The 18051-nt window shown below is 38.3% G+C and overlaps 1 pseudogene; it reads right to left on the reverse strand.

Moving 5' to 3' along the window:
- Nucleotides 1–13344: 13344 nt before the first annotated feature.
- LOC149835588 (pentatricopeptide repeat-containing protein At5g66520 pseudogene) lies at nucleotides 13345–15106 on the reverse strand (annotated as a pseudogene).
- Between the last annotated feature and the right edge of the window lie 2945 nt (nucleotides 15107–18051).

Consider the following 18051-nt stretch of genomic DNA (forward strand, 5'->3'; position numbering starts at 1 on the left):
AGGGGAATCCAAGAGGAGGGAGACTAACCAGCACACTCTTGCAACTATGACAAAGACGTCCGACTCCAATGAAGAATTCTAGCTGCCAAAAGTACAAGACTAACAGAAGAACAAAGTGACCATTTCTTCCTTCACCTAAACATACTTTTTTACTTTCCGACAGTAGGATCATTAGGTATATGCAGTCACTATATTTTAAATTTCTCTCCTTTGCGCTTATGAAATGAAATTCCACAAAATAGTAAAGAAAAACAAGATAGTTTCACATTTCTTCAATCATTTAAATCCTCATAATTCCATCAATAAATTGAAATATGACACACATGTGCACGCATTTGCAAGTAACAAAATCTGTTTCACAAGTTCGAAACTCACAGGTAGCGTCCCTTGCCACAACGTCGAAGCTGGGTGTACACCCGGTGGGCAGGGGGACCTCAAGGGTTTTACCAACAGGAGGCCAGCCGATGTGCGGTTGGTGGGTGATGGAGGGTTTTTCCTTGGCCTATCCCAAAAAGCAAAAAAAAAAAAAGTCCATATTGAGACAAGAAAATAAATTAAGAAAAGGGTGATTTTCCTTATTGGGGTCACATAGAATTGTTGTGTGTTATTATATTACCATCTGTTAGAAAAAGCAGAAACCATCTATGATATTTTCTTGTCACATGCCATATTTGGATCCATATGATGGTTGTGCCTAGCTTTCGGCGCATCAAACTTTGACCATATATTTCAATTGAGAAAAATTACAGAATTGCCTTTAGATCCTTAGTCAAAGACAGAAGAGATCTTGAAGTATCAAAAGAATCATACCTGTGTTATCATTCTTTAATTGATTTTGCAGTTGTCTACCTTTTCAGTTTTGACCCAAAGTTTTGAATTGATCAAGTGAGAAACCTCAGTTGCTAGATTTAAGCTACTGGTTTGATTCTTGTCCACTGACCACCAAAATGGTCCTCAACTTCACCATGCCATCTTTTCCACGGTTTCAAAAAATTAGCATCTTTTTCAAGCTTTTTTCTTTGTCATGATACCAGCCTTTGTACATCTGCCCATGGTGTATGGATTCTTCACTTCAATCTTTGACCGATGATACTGTTTGGATGTCCTAAGAAGTTCCACCAAGTTCATCAACTTCAGCATCTTTTAAAAGTTGATAGCTTATTTCTAATGTAAGCGTAGAATTATATGTCACAGATACAGCCATATATTTTGCAAATATAGTAATATCATGATCTTTCCAGATCGAGCCTGATATAATATTGAAAAATATGATATTTTCAAAATATTATCTGGCAACATTAAAGCAATAAACACTTTTCTAGAGTTTCTTTTGATGACGAGGAACCCTAGCCGAGAACCGGGTCACTTGATGGGCCCGCCTCTATATGAGGTAATTAAAGCTCGGGTGGGGTTACCGACACCCAAACCCTTACTTAGCCCACCAGTTAAAGGCACCCGTTTACCCAATGGGAGTCGAACCTGGGGGCAAAGAGGTCAGCAGCTTCTCCCTAGGCCCTCTACCACTCGAGCGACCCAAGTAGTAGACTTTCTTATGCTATTAATATTTTCTATTTATATAATTTTATGTATATCGATATTTTCTTAAGTTTTTTCTGAGAAAAATCACATTTTACAAAATTTCACAAGAATTTTCCTGTTCGATATTTTCCCCAAAACAAGATTCGTGGCACTTGCATGGATGGGGAGGCTGGATCAGGTGCAATCGCATTGCACATTATTGATTTACTGCTTCACATCATGAGCACCCTCCATCTTTCCCATACAGCCTATCAGTACCCCAACAGCAGATGGTGAGTGCTCAAGTGCAGCAGCACATTTAAAACGTGCAATGTGATTGCACCTCATCTTTTTCCCATGGTTAAACAATAAATTAAGTCACATGAGGGCCATGTTGAAGCTTGAATAATTTGGCAGTTCCATTATAGTCTTCACATTCCACCGAGTTCAGGATTAGGGATGGCAGTGGGGCGGGGCGGGGGACAAGGTTTCCACCCCCGCCCCGCCTCAAAATTTTATCCTCCACCCCCGCCCTGCCTCCGCGGCGGGGATGGATTTTATCCTCCACCCCCGCCTCCATCCCCGTTTCATACCCTTCATCCCCGGTGCAAACGGGGATGAGGCGGGGCGGGGCGGGGATATTGCAGGGAAAAGTGGTTGGGGCGGGGATGAGGCGGGGACGGGGCGGGGCGGGGAAAAGTGCACGTCCACCCCCGCCCCGCCTCCGCGGCGGGGATGGATTTTATCCTCCACCCCCGCCTCCATCCCCGTTTCATACCCTTCATCCCCGGTCCAAACGGGGCGAGGCGGGGCGGGGCCCCGCTTTCCCCCGGTCCACTGCCATCCCTATTCAGGATGGTTTGGGTATTGCAATAGTGACTTGGGACCTGCTCCTCACATTGTATGTGTCCAATATATGCACGAAAAAGATTCAGGCTAAGAGCCTAGACTTAGTTTACGTACCAATTTTTCAATGAACTAACCAAGTTGCTTTGCAGTTCTCTTTTCGAATCCCTACAGATTTAACAAATAAATGGGGACCATCAACTATTACCCTGGAGAGTCACGATCCTCTCTCTTTTTTCCCAGTAAATAAAACCCTTGAGGTCTCCCCTGACCATGTGGAGGATAGGGAGGATCAGGTGCAATGTAAAGTGCACGCTTTTAACGTGCTGCTGCATCGTGATCACCCTCCATTATTGCTATCGAAAGAATGGAGGGTGATCAGGTGCATGCAGCAGTATACTAAAATTAATGTGCAATCACATTTCGCCTGATCCTCCCTCTGGGGAGTACACCCAGCTTCGATCTTGCTGCAAGAGATGCCCTATATATGTGGATCCTTGTAACGTCCCGTCAATTTGTAACATTCACAAGTTCGCCCCACCAGATGAGTAGAGCCCTTGTGTGAATCTAGCATCGATGACTTGTACTATTGATCAAAACAATGTCCAAAGAAAGAACCTACGGCAATGATCTATCCCTATATATATATATATATATATATATATATATATATATATATATATATATATATATATATATATATATATATATATATATATATATGTGTGTGTGTGTGTGTGTGTGTGTGTGTGTGGATCATCACACCAGTTAGTGTGTAATTATATGCTTTGTTGGCCAACACCATAGTGATATAAAAAAATTTATCTAAATCTCACAAAAAAAGTAATAGTTTGTTAAAAGTTGGAAGCACCGATGAAATTGCAATAACCTGAAAATGTCATGATTTTATATTGATGTGCACGTTTTCATCAGCAAAATCTTTGGAAATACAATTACTTGATTTACTGCATATTTTAAATTTCTCTTTATATTTTTGTTATTTTAAAATTGGTTTGTTTTGCTGATAAAAACATCAGAAAAAATTAAAAGTTTGAAAATCTCTTAGCTAGGAATTCCATTGCAAATAAATCAATGCATGCTTTAGAATTTTGTCACTATAGTCAAACTAGGTCCAACCTAGAACCACTTGACCTGGTTCCTAGGGACTTCACAAGAATGCAGTGCATGGGCCACGGCTTGGGTTAGGCCAACCAAACCGAACTAACCTTTCTTAAACCAAGGCCAACTAGCTTTTGAGCCCTCAAAACCTTGGTTGCTTACAATGACAAAAGTAGGAACAGGAAAGAAACTCTCAATCAGAGGGGCATCTTAGTCATTTTCAAAGCCAAACTTTTGACCTAGTAATTAATACTAGTTTGAACAAGGTTCCCAAGGAAACCGTATTAACATATAATGCTTTCTTTAACCCATCTTCTTCATAGAGATTCTGAGAGTTTGGTGTTCAGATGACAGTGGATGAAGAGCTGCACTCCTCACATGCTGTTTCCTGCAACTCTCTTGTTTTTAAGGACAGAAAAAATATCAGTCAAACAGGGAGAAAGGCCTAACCTTTAAAATAATCTAAATTGCATTTTTAATTTCACTCCGGACTTTTTTTTTAACTTTTAGAATCATTTAAAGTAGTGGTAGGGGACCTCCTAGATTTCACGTTGGCATGTAGACTTGGATCTCTTTTTGTTCTTCATTTAGAAGTCATGTCGGCCATACCAGTTTCTCTTACTATATTTTATGTTATCTTTCTTCCTTGCGGTTAATCACACTTAGATAAACAAGATCCACTGCTCTTCTTTCTTGGTTAAAGAGATATGAGATACTCGTTAATTACTTGTGATTCGAAGTACTCAGTATGTTTAACTCCTCAAACCCCCCCCCCCCAAAAAAAAAAAAAAAAAAAAAACAGTAGTGTTTTTTGCCAAAATATTAAAAATAATTACGAGCTTAAGATCCACATTTTTTTTCTAATATCTTAGGTCAATTAATCTTGTTCATTTATTTCTACATGAACCAATGCATTTTAAAATATTAGAAATCTACTAGAAATCGAAGAAGATACTTGTATATATTCATGCCTAACAAGGTTGCCTTGGATCTCAGATCCAAGCATTGGATTTTATGCAAACAGGGGATCCCTGATCCTTAGATCTAAGATCCGAAAGGGTGTATCAGACACGTATTTCTGTCTTGAACTCTCTCCTTTGCTAAAGATGTGTGCACTTGGTATCCTAGAATTTAAGTTTTTAGGATCTGTAATTGCTTCGTGTTTGAGATCGAGGAATTTAAATGTTGCCTAGGATAACTAGACGAGATAAATAGATACAACCTATCATAACCAAAGGGTCTTGGAGTTTAAATCTAATGGAGGGTTATCCTTCAGCTTGTCTTTAAAAATCAAAAACAAAAAAAAGGTTGTTAGTCATTCAATTCTACGTTTGATCTCTCTGTCTAGATTCTTTTGGTCCTCCATACTTAATCAACACTTCTTTTTTTTATGATTGAATTGTCCTCCAAGTGTAATGTTTGGTAAATTTGGAAGTACTTCTTTTGGACAGTCAAGATAAGCGATAGGGGTAATGTTTGCTACCCTCGTGGGTAAGGAACCCTATGTTGAAAAAAATATAATATTTTTGTTTGCTATCCTCGTGGGTAACGAACCCTCTAGTGAAAATATATAATATTTTTATTTGTATTTATTTTTATTTTTTGTTCCCATCTGACCCTTTCATATGATCTGCATATTAAGTAGAAACTGACCTTTAAATCATGTTTTTATGAAGTAGATTTTAAGAAGGTTGAAAAATCAATGCCTACAATGTACCAAATTTTTGAACCTCAAAAAAATATATTTTTATGTCCAAGAAATATGATTCAAGAGTTGATTCCTACTATTTTTTTGGCCATGCTCAACACATTCATGAGGTCAGATTTGGTCAAAAACCCCTATGAGTTCTAATTAGGGTTTCCTTACCCATGAAGGTAGCAAATGCTATCCCGAAGCAATAATACTATTTTCTATGTGAAATACCAAATTTTTGAACCTCAAAAAAACATATTTTTATGTCCAAGAAATATGATTCAAGAGTTGATTCCTACTATTTTTTGGTCATGCTCTACACATTCATGAGGTCAGATTTGGTCAAAAAACCCTATGAGTTCTAATTAGGGTTTCCTTACCCATGAAGGTAGCAAATGCTATCCCTAAGCAATAATACTATTTTCTATGTGAAATACCATATGTGGGTAGCACTAAAACCGGAGATCCTATTGGAATGTTATGATGAATCTATTTGTTCACCTCTTGGCTAATAAATAACTTTTCATAGTTTTTTTTTTGTGTGTGTGTGAGAGAAGACATGGGCTACGCAGAAATGAAATGAAGTGAGAAATGTATTTGTCGTGAATAAAAAGAGATTGAACATTCATGTGATCTTGAAGACAATAATGTAGAGGTAAATAGCTGCCAAAAATAAAATAACCAAAGGATCTCAAAACTCAAAAGAACTCTTAAAAGAAAGAAAAACAAGAGTAACTGTTAAAGTTGAAATTATAGTATAACAAATAGCTTACATGTGAGAATGTGATGGCTGGGCAGATGGAGTCGCACTGTCTTCCAACTAATGGTCCCAGTCAATCTTGTCAGTATCGGTATCGGCCCTGATAGGTGAATCCGGTACCGATACTCAAGTGAATCATTCTGAATCTGACAAAAACTAATATATGTCAATCTGAATGTGATACATGTTAAAGCTATTAAAATATAATTTTAAGTATTTTTTATATTTATTAAAAAAGATAACCGATTCAGGGGTGCTTTATATCGATATCGGACGATACAGGCCGATACCCATCGATACTGACAACATTGGTCCCGGTTGGCCTGTGTCCTGTTTGCCTACCAAACGAAAAAAAAAAAAAAAACACCAACTAACACCATCTTTGGGTACGCCCCAAATTGTTTATGAACAAAGGAAAGAAGAAAAGACATCACCATCCACATACATTACAAGTACCATTCATTTAAGTTTTAATTTTGACTTACTCGGTATGCTTTTATGACAAGTTCAGACTTAGATAGGGGAAGCACGTGACCACATTGTTCCAACTCACGTGCAATTGATTGTTTATGGATACTCTGTGTGCCCTAGAATGATCATGATAAGCATTATGCTTGTCCTTGAAGGCAACTGTTGGAGTTTGCATAAAAACAAAAGGAAAAAAGAGAGTGCCAAAACTAACCCACATATTTGGGTCAAAGGCAATAAAGGCCCCCCAGTAAGGCATATCTTTGTGGTTGGCATCTATTGAACAAAAAGCCATAGATGTAAGTCCTAGCCTTTATTGGAAACTGAGCTTTAGATATGCATGCTTAATTGGTTATATGCAGGATGGATACGGGTTATGCTTGGGTGGGTCTGGATCTGTGTCCAACACCTATTAAACCTGAACACAGTATGGATCTGCCAGGTACTGTTGTGGCCAGATATGATCATACTATGCGAAATGCTATTACTGTGTATTATTTGGGGTTAACATTTTGTCAGGTGGCTATTATGTACAAAAATGAGTTTTCTTTCTCATTTTTTTAATTTTTTTTTTTTTGCCAAATTAACCTTATAGATGTGATCTTGGAGATTAGCTTTTAGATTGTCCGAGTACGATGTGTAGGTACAATTTTATGAGCCTTGAAAAATCAGCAGTGATATTTTTATCGGCTCATAAAATCACATTTTTTCATCAAAACACGTCTCTAGCATTTGGACCATGCATGCTGAATCCATTTATGAGATCCGATTAGGTCAACTCGGACTGTCAGGTTGCCATGGCCAAATCTTACACCGTTAATTGTTGGAATCTAGTCAGAGCGGGATCTAGGTTAGACATGTCTGACTTGATCTTGGTTATAATTGGATCCAGCATATTGCACAAACATGTTTTTTTTTATCTGAAAAGCAAGCTAGGGTTAGGCAAACCGAGCCAGTATCAAGTGCCATCACATGGCACACTTTACCTGGCTGCCCTCGATCTTTGGCTGACAGTCTGTCAGTTGTGGGGCTCAAAAGCAGATGGAGAGCAACCAGGTGCAGAGGCACACTCAAAGTGTGCCGTGTGATCGCACGTCACCAAATTATTATTCAACGTAACACTGGGTTTTGAACCTGCAACGTCCCACCACAAGGAGACGTACACTGACAGCTCCTACAAACCAAGAGGAAACCCTGTTGGAATATTGTACAAACATGTTGAATCAATGCAAAACTGGACAAGGTGTGAACCACAGTGACAAATATTGAGGTATATCTCAAAATTATAGAAAAGAACCCTCGATACCTTGTTACCCGTTTTAAACGTTTGAATAATTTGAAAAGATCACATGATTTAAGTGAACATATCTTGATTTTATCACGGTATTTACACTTTTATTGACAAAATCCCAGTAAACAATTTTACTTCTCACGTGCTTTCAAATTTTTTTAAAATGATTTTAAGTTTTTATTTTTTTTTATGCTTAACAGATTTTTTGATGAAAGCCACTAATATGAAAATTTTGAAAATCGCACAAGAAATCCTGGAATAATTTCTGGTTTAAACTACCACCCGGGGGACTTCGCTTGTTTGGTAGGAGCTGTTAGTGCACGTCACAATGTGTTGGGACGTTGCAAGTTCAAAACCCAATGGTATGTTGTGTAACTGGTCGGGGTCGGACTAACCCCAGCTTGCCTTTCAAAAACAAAAATTTCAGGTCTAAACTCTTGCCACAATGGCCTGAACCAGTTATGGGAGAGAAAGAAGCGGTGCAAAGGCACCATCCAGTAATCAATTATTAATTCCATTAACAAACAAGCAAGGAAACAGTTTATGATTTTTAACTCTAATGTTTGTAAATTTGGTATCAGTTAATGCTGCAGTTCATGAACTTGGCTGTCTGCAGCTTGTGACCCCACACACACACACACACATATATATATATATATATATATATATATATATATATATATATATATATATATATATATATATATATATATATATATATATATATATATATATATATGGTACAGATATTGTATGAGATTGGTCACATCCAAACAACTCAGAGTTCATTAACTTAGACTTGTGCTTGTCATGTGATGACCAAACAGTGCAAACATTGGATTCATTTAGTGAACCGATTTTAATATTGGGCATAGGGGTGCAAACCGGTCAGATAGAGGCTGGACCATAATAGATCCGAAATAAAAATCAAATTAGATCCTACTTGAAAAATACCTATCTGAATCTGAAAATAATTTGATTAAGCAAATCTGAATTGTTGCTCTTGTGATTCACTACATTGGTCCGAGAGAGAGACCATATTGGGGACAGTATATAGGATTTGGAAGGATACAGTTTCTGAAATGAAAAGTTGCTCTTGTGATTGTAGTACTGGTTGGGGGTGTGTCAAACACCTGCTGGCTAATCCCCAAAAGAAAATTATAAATGCTCACAATCCAAGAACTTTTTTGTTTGAGAAAAATCCAAGAGGTTCTAAATTTCTGATGTAAACAATGGTTCCATTTCAGTTCTACCACGATATTCAGATTTGAAAATTTTGACTTCTTCCATGTACCAAACAATTCAGAAATCTTGGATTTTTAGTGCCAAGTGATATGGCTCAATCATGCTAAGAAGCTCAAACAATAGACCCCAAACAAAGGGGACACAAAACCAAATTTGTCTATCTAAGCTGCAGCCAGCTATTACAAAAGCATTGTTATGCAAAAAAAATACACACCAAAACAAAAGCAAAACACAAGATAAAGAGAAGAAGATATAAGAGAAGACACAAGATTTACGTGGTTCGGCAAGCCTACATCCATGGGCGAAGTAGGAGAAAAAATTCGCTAGCAAGATGTGAGAATACAGATACAAGATACAGAGCTCTCGAAACCTTAATCTCCAATACACCTGAAACTCCCTTACCCAACTCTTAAAATGAGGCATCTATAAATGACCAAACTGGACAGGTCCATACCAAGGGCTCCCCTGCTCCCCAAGAGGGGTTTGTGATGCTCTCCGATCTAAAGCCTCAGCCCAATCCCTCCGCTACCACCATAAACCCCCATTGAAAATTTTCATTGTATGGTCACCAAAATATTTTGGATCAGCTCATGGAACGGAACGGGTTCAAAATTCAGGACACTCATAGCAAACATAAATAGTATTATACTAATAGTGCTGATATAGCAGATTTTGAGTCTGTATATGTTTTGTGCTTGATATTATATACAACAATATTTTCAAAACATTGTCATCCATATCAGCTATCATCTAGAGGCTCAACCTTTGATTATGAATCCCATAATTAAACTATTTGGATTGGATTTTGGCTTATCTGATCAGATATTTGGAACCCAGATTTGGATTTGGGCTGATGCTTTCTGTCGAATCTATGCCGCCTGGACCCACATTAAATCCAGTCCATTTGGAATATTTTTATGCATAAAACTCTTGTTTCTAGCATTGTTTTTGCCAAATTCAGTACTACCTTGTAAGTTTCAGATTTAGATACAACTCGACTATGTCAGGTTTAGCTTGGATTTGGACTAACTGATTCATAAGATTCAGATTTAGATTTGTGTCTAAATGTCCGCAGTTTGCAACCCTGATATATCATCAGAAAGCAAAAGGTCCTAGTGTTTTCCTAAAAGGATCATGATGTTAGAAGATATCTGGATTATTAGGTTCTACAAGAAATTTATATTGGGCGTATTTGGTTGAGTCTCATGAGATTTGGACCTCCATACCAAGGCCGGCAACAAACACATTTCTTGGTGTTCATCTTGTGATTCGAAGAACACAACTGCTCGTATCCCTGGTGACACAACCGAACACATGCAGACACTTACACGTACATTCACTATTTTAATATTTGTAATTTATTAGTATTATTTTAATAAAAATATGTTTTTAATATTAAAATATCAAAAAACTATATTTTCATTTATTAAAAAATTCCATGTCCTCGCATCCTATTTTTCAAAAAAAAAAAAAAATCAAACATGCAAGTCGAACCCATGTCAGGCATCCTCGTGTCCACGTATCTTTGTAACAGATCCTAATGTGAGTAGGAGTTAGAACAAATATAGTCAGGTATATTCAAATTCAGATAGGAATTGGGCAAACAAATGCAGTCGTAATGAGGTCGAAAGCGGTGCCTAATCCAACCCATTTACCTTGTCGATCAATGAATTGTAATAAATTTTCAGCAGATCCAGTACCACTCTTGTCATAATTGCATCTATAACTCTACTATAATATTTGTGTTGAATCGATATATAGAGAGAGAGAAATGGGTAGTTGTGAAATTAAATTAATACGTGCAAAATGGGTTTTTCTGCCCTTCCATTGTTTTTTTTTCTAGTTCCCACCCCGTAAATGTATTGGGCGTGATCAATTTATGAGAAATTTACACCTGGATCATGTGTTTTCTGCAAAAAAATTTATATATGGAGCCTTAAAATTTACAAAGATTTTGGACCGTTGATTTTTCAAATCTTATAAAAACTTACTCATGTGTAACACTTCAAGAGATGATCCCTATAAAATCAAGTACTTAGATCGCATCTGCACAGTCAGAATTTTAAAATAAAACGAAAAAACCCTAAAAAACTCATTTAGCACCTATCATTTTCACACCTACCCATTACTTTCTCTCTCTACAACAACAACAACTACGCCTTCCTCCCAAAACAATTGGGGTCGGCGATATGAACCAAAAAAAGAATCATTTTGGGTCTCTTCTCCTCCAATCATTTCTATCCAATGTCATGTCCTCGGTGAGGTTCAAAGCATTCATATCATTTTCTATCATCTCCATCCAAATCTTCTTAGGCCTACTCCGACCTCTTTTAACTAATATATTTTCTCATTTCTCCATCCTTCTAATTGGAGCATCATTAGGCTTTCGCCGAATATGTCCAAACCACCGTAAACGATTCTCTCTCATCTTATTTTCAATGGATGTAACGCCTACCTTCTTACGTATCTCTTCATTTTGAATCTTATTTTTTATTATATTTTCATACATCCATCTAATCATACGCATCTCAGCTACACTCATTTTTTGAATATGATGTCTCTTGGCAGCTCAACATTCCGTACCATATAGTAAAGTGGGCCTAATAGTCATCCTATAAAACTTTTCCTTCAACCGCAATAGCATTCTACGATCTCACAACACTCCAGTTGTGCTTTTCCATTTCATCCACCCAACCTTTATCCTATGATTTACATCTCCATCAATATATATATATATATATATATATATATATATATATATATATATATATATATATATATATATATATATAGCGCCAGATCACACTTTTTGAGAGCTGGATCAGGTTATAGAATCCATCAATCCTAGCTCCATGTTGCATGAGTTGCATCTCTAAACCTGCACATTCTAACTCTCACAACCTTTGCCATGATGATTCATGTTTCAGTCCACACAAGTTGCGGTTCTTTCTTTCACTTTGAATCATGGAATCATGAAGCTCCACTAGTGGGTCAATATACTTGACTTCAAGGGAGCATGAGTACATTCACAACTATGCATAATCCACAAACGGGGGCTCGCTTGTTTGGTAGGAGCAGCTAGTGCACGTCACCTTGTGTTGAGATGTTGCAAGTTCAAATCCCAATGGTATTGTTCTATAACTGGTAGGGGTCTGCCTAGCCCCAGCTTGCCTTTCAAAAAAAAACTATGCATAATCCATGGTAACGCTTTCAGCCGATGGCCTAGACTGTTTGGCATCCCAAAAGTTTTAGACTACCATGGCATTCAGCTTTTTTTTTTATATATATATTTACATGGAAAACCCACCCCAAGACCTTGCCGATTACGGTCGTTGTCCTGCCAGCATAAAACTCCGTGAGCTTACCCCTTGCCCCCAAGGAGCCGTCATGCTTCAGCTTGTGCAAGGGGTGACACCTATGAGATTTGGACCTAGACCACCTGCCTAACAGCCTAGCTCTCATCCCACTACACCAAACCCCTTTGGGGCAGCATTCAGCTTTTCTTGCAACTCATATTTACACCCAATATAATCTCACCCAACATTTATTTACTCAATTTGTGTAAGAACTACACTTTCCCCATCATTCATAAATGATCCCTCATTGAATCACCCTTCCTCGGGTTTGTCAATAGTTGTTGCACTGCTTGTTTCCACTTCCTTTGTCTTCCTTTCTTGTGGAACAACAGTGAGCACCCATGTAGGAGTTGGGTTTGCATTTGCCATTAGCTCACCGAAACCAAAACCTAAAGGTTGGTGGTTCAAATCCGGTTGCTCTTTCTTCTTAAAAAATTACAAAGAATGTTATTCTAATAAAGTAGCTTGGCTTCTCCTTAAATAAAGAAAAGAAAAAAAGTTGCTTCGCTCAAGGTTATGTGAGTTGAGCTCTATCAAGGCAGAGCTTGAGCTAGCCAAGCATGAACACCTGTATTGATTATTGGCTTGCGCTTGAGCCTAGAACATTAAGTACTAAGTTGAGCTCAAAGCTCATTTGCAGCCCTACCAATAGATCAAATAACTTAAAAGCAAAACAAAAATTAGTTTTTAATAAAGAATAAGCCTTCGTTCGATGGCTGTTAACCAAAGTAGGAATTAAGGAATCGGTATGGAGTCTGTTCAAGATACTCTGAAAAAAAAGGAATTGAGAAGACATTTGAGTAGTTGAAGAGATCATTGCAGCATTACTTGCACACAAAGTAGAATTGGCAAATACTACTTCTAGAGGTAGTATTTGAAAGTTTGAGACCTCCACCCTTTCGATTCCAAAATCTTCCCTGATGCCAGCTCCCGAACAGAGTCTAAAACTCCCAAATAATTGTTTGAGATAATTTTATGTTTTTTCAGAGATGACACCAACAAATAATTAAAATTCTATTTCGACGTTTGGAGCTATTTCTCCAAAAAAAAAGGTGCCCCTCCAATGTGGTCACATTACACGAACTTATATTATATATCCCAACAAAATTTCATTTCAAGATGCTATATGGTGAAAATGAACATGGATATTCTCTTTTGATTTAATATGCTGTTACCAACCAAATATCATAACTAGATTTCAGTTCTCTATTTAGAGCATTCAACGTGTCGTGTATTTTTGTTGATTGAGGATGCGTTTTATCATCTACCAGAAACCTATCAATAACCCCATTTACTTCAATGAAGCTACAACCAGGAACTATTGTTACCTTTCTCTCTCTCATCTTCTTTCTTATGCTTCTAACCCCATCCCAATCGCCCGTAGTAGCATAGAGGTTAGCTAACAGTACATACCTGCCACTGTGATCAGGGTTTAACTCAATTAGGTATTTCCCTACTCTCTCACCCAACTCAACACAACCATGGATCATGCAACCATTAAGTAAAGCACCCCAAATGATACCATCAGGCTTCATAGGCATACTGTTTATCAAATCCTCAGCATCAAGAAGTCGCCCCGCTCGACTTAGGAGATCAACAATGCATCCATAGTGCTCAATTGTTGGGGAAATTCCATATTTGCTTCTCATAAGATTAAAATGGTACCAGCCCTCCTCTACTAATCCCCCATGGTTACAAGCGCTTAGAAGGCCAATAAAGGTTACAGAATTCGGCTGAACACGGCTTTTCTCCATCTTTGAGAAAAGCTCAATAGCTTCACCTGTAAGTCCATGAACTGCTAAACCCATGATCATCGCGCTCCATGCCATTACGTCCTTTTCTTGCATACTATTGAAGACCTCAAATGCTGCCTGTATACATCCAACCTTAGCATAGAAGTCAACAAGTGCAGTTCCAATTTCAAGTCCATAACCAAACTTGTTTTCCTCAATATAAGAGTGCACCCAATGCCCCTCCTCGATAGCGCCAACACCAGCACAAGCCGATAGAACGCCAACTATCATTGATGGATTAGGCTTCACATTAGCACATCTCAACTCGTTAAACACTTCAACAGCCTCGCTTAAACAACCATTTCGCACATAACCAGCAACCATGGCACTCCAGGCCACATCATTTTTCACAGGCATTTCATCAAACAGACGCCGTGCACGCCGAACCATTCCACATCCACAAAACCCAGTGATCAAACTGGTCCAAGAAGCTATATTTCTGTTAGGACTTTTATCAAACACTTGGTGCGCAAGCTCCAAATCCCCACATCTTGAATACGTGGTGATAAGAGCACTAACAACATAAACATCCAATTCAAACCCGAATTTGACGATATGGGTATGAACCGATTCCCCCAAAAACGACGACGAGCGACCCGAACAGGCTTTAAGGACAAAAGGGTACGTGTGTTGATTGGGATTCAACCCACTGCACAGCATTTCCTTATAAAACCAGATACCAATTTCAGGACTAGAGCTTAAACAGTATCCCCTAATCACGGTATTCCAATTGAATATTGTGGGAAGCTCAATTCGATCGAAAATCCGATGGGCGTGATCGAGATCGCCGTTTTCCGAGAGCGCGCAGAAGGCTAAGATCCTACTGATGACAAAAGTGAAACGGCAGAGGCCGGTTGTGATTACCTGAGAATGAATTTGCTTCAATTGTTTGATGCTTGAGCATTGGTTCTCAAGCAGAGAGAGGTATTGGTATTTTGGCATCAACTGAGAGCACCCACTCTGGACTTTGTTAGAGATGGTTCCTTCGGTGAGGAGGAGGGATGAAAACCGTCTCATACCAAACCGGGAAATTTTGAAAATTTGAGTTCATCCGCAGCTACGTAACGCTTTTAACTTTTTGGGTTATTTACCAAAAGCCGCGAACTTATTACAGATATTTGCTAAAAGAAGCAATGTTCGTTTTCTGACACGCTACTTGGTGTCTTGGGACACGATGACACGACCTGAACACGTATAAACATTACTTTGATATTTTTAATACTTTCAACATGTATTTTCGTATATTAAATTTTCAAAAAAGTTTTTTATTGATTAAAAAAGCAATAAATCCATGTTCCCCTGTCCTGTAACTCCTGTTCTTCAAGAAATTCAAGACCTCGCGTCACGCATGTGTTTGTTACGACGCCGGGAGTAAGAGGGAGTTTATGAATCCAGAAAAGTGGAGAACTGATTTCCAAGCGAAAATCTTTGAGAGTGTCTCAATTTTTTTTATTTTTTTTTACAAATCCAGGTTTTTAATAGAACATGGTTCACCGAAATCCGGGGCATGGTGTTGTTCAAATGGATGCCCGGACTCGGTCCCGGTTTGGGAGGCTGAGATGAAATTTAATGAGGGTTTAATTAATACCAGTGTTTGGGATTCCGGACTTGGGAGAGACAAGAATTGTGTTGAGAGTGAAAAAGAAAGTAGAGATTGGTCATTTTAGTAGTTGACAACTCCAGTCTTATCAACCACTTTCTCCTCAACTTCCTTCACACCCTCTCATCTCCTCTCAAACCCCGGAGTGTTGAAATGTGGTGTTGGGGTTGCCAACTCCATTTCCAATGCAGTGCATTGGCAACACCACTGCAGGCAAACAGCAGAAGACATGTGATCACGGGGAATGTAGAGGTGGGCACTGGGCCGGCAGCCTGTCGGCTGGCCCAGCCCAGCCCAGCCGCCATGGGTCAGGCCTGGGCCGGTAACCGGATCTCTGGCTCAGCCTGAATATATATATATATATTCAGCTTAGCCTGGCCCGTTTAGTCCCACGGGCCTAATGGGTGGGTCATCCCCAGGAGTATTCTCAATGGGCCAGGCCAAAGGCCCCAAAATGGTCACGTCATGCCAGGATATGGACCTTAAAATAAGGTCCTGTTGTAAATTTGTGCCAGATTGACCCTAATGATCATGTGGTTTTTTCTAAATTTAGATTCAAATTAGGACATGTTCTACATTCAGATTCCAATTAAATCCATTCTATTTGCACTTATACGTAAAACCCTTTTTTCAACCCTTTCTTTATATGAAAAATGATAGTACTGTACACCAAAAATGACTTGTTTCCCAAAATACCTTATGATTTTTAAAATCTTTCCGGTGTTCAAATTCATAAATTTTTTATTGTAAAAAGACTTTTTTTACCTTTTGCACAAGCTAATTTCCTCCAGCCATGTAAACTTTCTTTCAAATATCTAAATATGTAAATTTCCTACAGTTAGTAAACTTTCAAATTCACATATTTAGGAGAAAATTCGTATATTTGGAAGGAGATTCACATAGAGCATTTTGGAAAACACATCATTTTTGTCCTACCATCATTCTTTCATTTGTTCTTTATAGTTCAAGTTCATTAGTGAAATTGTAAAAGTCCATGGGCTGACAATGAGACATCAGGTTTGAGTACTCATATGGCCACTTTTTGCAAACTGTAGACCAGTCTACAGTTTGCCCTCCCCTCTCAAGCACCCTGGAATATGAGACTGTAATGTGTATGGTCTCCCTTTTTTTTTGCTACAAAATGCTTAGATTTTAATAAAACAGCAAAGATTTGGCCCCTCTTCTCACCCATAGTTAGGACTGAAAAATAGGTTTTGTTTGCTTACAAATGTAATTTGGAATCTCATGCAAATGAGAAACAAAATGCAATTTGAAAATCACATTTGAAGTGAATCTCATGTGATTCCAAATCATACAATAGAATATGTGATTTGAAATCATGACTAGAAATAAGCTCATTAACTAGAAATAGATATATTTTACATATATTTTGTATCATAAAATATAGATAGTTGAAGTGTTTGGCTTGCTGGCAATAAGTTTAGACTTCAAATCATATGCTTACAACTTTGAAACATGTTTATTTGTAAAAGAGCTGGTTTGAGCTGGCTCAATGGGTTGTGTCCGGAAGCAGATCAGGTCATGATGAACATGAGCCTTTTTTTCTCATGCCGACATCGTGGCCATCCGATTTGCATTTTAAAAAGCTCAATGGCATTCATCCAAAATGCAAACAGACGGCCACGATGTCGGCATGAGAAAAAAAGCTCATGTTCAGCATGACCTGATCTGCTTCCGTTGTGTCCCACCTGTACTATTTTTTTTTAAATGTATTTTCTTGTAAACGAGCCAGCTCAAGCTCTGCTTGTTTAACTCGGACAGCCTCAGCTCACCACACGAATGAGCTGAGCTTCAACAGCTTCTGTTCTGTTGGTTTGGCTCTTTTTATGCGCTCAGACTAAACATGATCCTATGATTGGAAGACCGAGAGAAAGTTAGTGGATAGGAAGTGTGGTTACAGAAAAGAATGTGGGAAAACATTCCAACAATTTGTGCCAACTACCAAAGTATGGAAGGGTGACGAATGAAGACAAAAAGTAGGCGGTATGTGTAAGGGCAGTGGGAAATCAGCGAAAAGGTTGAGATGACCACTAAACAAAGGTAAAACCAGGGCTACCGGAAACGCTATAGAAGGATGGGAAAGACATTTCCAAAACGTGTGGGTAAAACTTTATAGGAAACGTGTTTACCACCCTAAGGAAACATGTTTCCCAGTGTGTTTCCTATTCGTTTCCTGTTTCCCATTTCACATGCACTTAAAAATTCGTGTTTCCCGTATCCGTTTGCCTTTCTAGCAACCTTGGGTAAAACTACAACTCCTCGGGTAACACAATTGCATCAATTTTTTCCAACCTGACTTCAAAGCCAGAGAATCATTTTTTCTAAGATCATTACCCAAGTT

This window comes from Nuphar pumila, chromosome 6, assembly GCF_984573655.1.
Source record: "Nuphar pumila chromosome 6, dmNupPumi1.hap1.1, whole genome shotgun sequence".
In the NCBI taxonomy this organism is placed as follows: Eukaryota; Viridiplantae; Streptophyta; class Magnoliopsida; order Nymphaeales; family Nymphaeaceae; genus Nuphar; species Nuphar pumila.